We start from the raw sequence: 4,258 nt of genomic DNA, 5'->3' as shown, positions 1-4,258 counted from the left end.
TTGTGCCACCAATAGCTTTTCTATATCTGGTTTTCTGAGGCTTTTTTTCAAAATATAACCGTGTATATTTTTTCTTTTCACTAAAATGAAAAAAAATAGAAAAAAATGAAAATTTAGATTGAGTACTGGGCAATGATTTTTCATTTTATATAAAAATGTAGACTTATTTGTATTTAAAATGTATTGTTTTTGTTTGTTTGTTTCTTAGGTGAGGTGACCCTTGGTTGACCCTACAGATTGCAAGGACCTTTACAATTCCTTATTTTTAAAATTTTTTACATCTACAGCACCTGGTCTTCCTAAGTGGTTTCCCATCCAAGTATTAACCAGGCCCAACCCTGCTTAGCTTCTGAGATCAGATGGCATCGGGCTTATTCAGGGTAGCATGGCCATAGACAAAATGCATTGTGTTTTATAACCAATGTTTCAGTTTAAAATATTTTAAAAATATTTGGCTAATTAAAAATATTTGATTAGCAAGGAAAATCTTTGGATTTTATTTAAAAATTCTTCTCTACTATAAAGGAGTTACAAAACACACAAGCCCTAATTTCTTAGAACTGGAAATAATTTAAAATTGTATCATCGTTTAAAAGATTAAAGAAAAAAGCCCTCTTTAAATGAATTAACAGTATTCAGAGTATTTTTTAAAGAGAAGAAACTTTTTCTGTGAACAAATAACAGAGTAGGTTAGTGTTGTCACAGTGTAAACTGTGATTATGATTAAGTAGAAAGCAGTATTAAATAGTATAACACTGGATAAAAGCTTGGGCTTTGGAGTTATCTCTTCACTTTCCATTTTGGGTAACAATACTAAATTTTTCATTAGATTGTTGAATATATATTAATACAGGTAATTAAAGTCTAGTATATATTATGCATTCAATAAATATTACTTGTTATTATTTATTGTTACTTAAGCAGCTATGAGAAATTGTGAAAAACAGATATTATCTTTCCCTTTTTTGAGTATGGCAGGAGGGAGAGAGGGAGTCTAATGATTTATTTTCAGGGAAATATGGTTATCAAGATTTTAATTTTAAATAAATTAGTAGTTAATTAGCAAAATAAGTTTTAAACATTAGCAAGTACTCTTTATAGCCTCCAGTGGGCAGTCCAACATACCAAACTGCATTGTTTTAGGGATGATAAAAAGGTAGTGGAATTTGCTCTGCACAATCAGGTGACTTCTAAGGAACTGACTGTTCAAAGTGAAGAAGCTCAAGGATGTTTAAGAAATATTACTAAGGAAAGAAAGGAAAGCATAAGTGAAATTAGGCACTTTATTTTCTTAAATCAAGGACATAAATTGGTTTTATTTCAACATCACATTCTAATAAGTTGGTAGTGTCTACATTGAATGCTACCTCTGAGACTGTTTCACATTCTTCAGAAGAGTGGATAGATTAGCAGTATCTGTTACAGGTGAAAAGGAGAGAAGAATAGTAGCAAGTACCTTATCAGACACTTTATATACTGGAATATAGAGTCAAAGAACCTTGGAACTGAACATTCCCAGAGATAATACAGTTAAATCTAATTGCTGGAATCTCCTACATGTTTGAAGTGTAAGTCACATGCCTTATTAGATTTTGAGTTTCTTTAGAATAAAAACTAGGAAGAACAGGTTGAATTAGCAGGCAAAAATTGAGATTAATAGAAATGAGTATTTCTAATGAATAAAGCAGTCTGATGGTGAAATATGCTTTCTTTTAGGTAGCGAGAACCCTTTCCAAGGAATTTTTCAAGAGGAGAATTGATGATATATATATTCTAAAGGAAAGTGATTAGATTAAATAACATTTAATTTTTAGTCTAATTTTAAAATCCAAAACTCAGTGATTGTCTGAGCAATAGTATGTAGGAAGTAGATTTTTAAAAATTAATTCTGCATTCATAAAATTAAAAATAGAACATGGACTATACTGCTGGATAACCCCAAACAACAAAGTTTATATGATGAGAGAGTAAAATACAATCTTTAAATGTAAAATAATTAAATTGAATCGTAAGAGTATGTTTGAACAATATTGTGAAGGTGAAAAAAAAAGATAAATGAACATTAAACAAGTAGTTTATTAGATATGGCAAGATTTCAAGACATAATCTAAAAAACACTATTCTTGTGTTATAGAATATAAATGATGAGCCTCCTGCATGTAATCCACCACATTTGGAAACTCGGATTTATTCCAGTATTAAGATTCCCTTTATTCAGCTCAATGATTCAGACAAAGATTCTTCACAGGAATAACTGAGCTATTCAATTGTAGGAGGTAAGACATATAATTTCAAATAAGTCACTTTTATGCTATTTTAAAGATACTCATGTGAGATATTTTATAATGGTTGACAACATTATTATGAAACATTTTAAAATAAGAACTTAAGACAATAGAAATAACATAATATATAATGTAGTTTTACTTCTATCACTTCATGGTTCTCAGGAAATACAAATAATCAATTCACACTTTAGAGACTAGGTGTTGATCCTCTTTCTCTGACCACCACTCAGAATTTCCAGTATGATGCATTACAAAGGATTCAGAAACCTCTTACTTTCCAGCTACTTATTGAAGTTACTGATGAATTAGGTGGGGATAAAGCTAGTCAGCTGTCAGCCACTACAACAGTCATAGTTCATGTGTTTCCTGGGACCACAACACAGCCAACTTCTTTCACAAAAACTACAACTACAGTAAGTACTTAGTGATGAAATATAATTTTAAAGTAGTCCGAATTAGTCATAAACATAGAAGATATTTGGGAACTCCCACAGGAGTTATCCTTATATTTTGGCAATGAAAGACATAAATGAAGCAGTTACTTTAATGTGCTAGAATTCCCATTATCAAAATAAGAAGAATGTATTGTACCTGTTAGTCATTAATTTTGAATCAGGGTAAATATATCAATGTTAAACACTTTTATAGGCCCTTTCACTATTATTCAGTTTAGATTCTTAGTAATTTTGTTGATTCTTATCACAGAATATTTTTCTCTATTTAAATGAATACTCATGAAGATTTTGTTATGTATATAGCACCATATAAGGTTTACAAAAATATTTTACAAAGTTGTTTCCTTGAAAAGCATAGTCTCACTAGAAGACAAGATTTACACTTAAAACAATTTAAATAAATATTAGACTGTCAAATGAGTACGATTTTATTTAACTTTGAGGTTGAAAATAAAGTAAGTTTATTTGTGTTGAGATAGGCAGTAAATTATTTATGTAGAGGAGAAAAATAATAATGTTGTTCTGTAAAAACATATTTTTTTATGTAAAGAGAAGAAAAGCTTTGCAACACGAAGGCATAGAATTACGCCTGGGAAGAGCATGATATATTCTGGGGAAGACGGTGAAGCTCAAGCCTAGATTTATATCAGGAAAAATGAAGTTTATAGTAGATATATAAAATATTTCTGCATGAAACATCTTGAGTGTAAAGAAATTTTGGATGATTACTGGAAAAAGGAAATTATAACTATTTCATAGCGGAATAATAGACTCCCAATGCCTCATAAACTTTGCTAATATGGAAATAAAGAGAAAATCAATGATCAGAGCTGTGGTAAAAGGATGATTAGTTTCAATAATTGGTTTGTGTGAAATATGCTGTTTGATTTCAAACAGGTGGAGTTAAAACAGCCAAGTAGGTATTTATTCATATGCATGCCCTCACTAACATTATTATGATGCTTTCTATAAAACTGAGCTAACACAATGAAAGATATCTCAGTTAAAATAGCCATTTGTTAAATAAGTTATAGAAAATTCTTCCCAATGCTTGATTTCACAGTCAAGAAGTTTTACATTAGCTATACAAAATCATCACATTACAATTTGAATATTCAAGATCCAAAGAAAACCATAAATTGAATTAAAGTGGTATAGGCTGCCTAGCAGAAGGAAATTAATATTGTCTCTGTAGGCTTCCAATTATTTCTAACAATTTTTCAATCCAGAAAACAACACATGATTAACTATAACCAGGCACATGAGAAAATGAGATGCCATAACCAAGAAGCAACAAAACCACAAAAGCAAAAACAAGGATACAATTACTGCAGAAATTTTCAAAAACAAACTGTAAAATAATTATGCCTTAAATTCAAGAGCTAAAAACCAAGTTTAAAATTTGATTAGGGTATTGGAGACTATAAAGGTAGCATACACTATTTGAAAATGTATGAAATATATCTAAATCACAAAAAATGCAATAATAAATAAAAACATCCATATTGACATATA

At 29.8% G+C, this 4,258-nt stretch overlaps 1 pseudogene; it reads right to left on the bottom strand.

Moving 5' to 3' along the window:
* Positions 1-278: 278 nt before the first annotated feature.
* Positions 279-397, bottom strand: LOC111743130 (annotated as a pseudogene).
* Positions 398-4,258: the final 3,861 nt, after the last annotated feature.

This window comes from Pteropus vampyrus, unplaced genomic scaffold, assembly GCF_000151845.1.
Source record: "Pteropus vampyrus isolate Shadow unplaced genomic scaffold, Pvam_2.0 Scaffold107, whole genome shotgun sequence".
Taxonomy (NCBI): domain Eukaryota; kingdom Metazoa; phylum Chordata; class Mammalia; order Chiroptera; family Pteropodidae; genus Pteropus; species Pteropus vampyrus.
The sequence above is the reverse complement of the archived record's forward strand: the minus strand, read 5'-3'. Positions and strand labels throughout refer to the sequence as shown.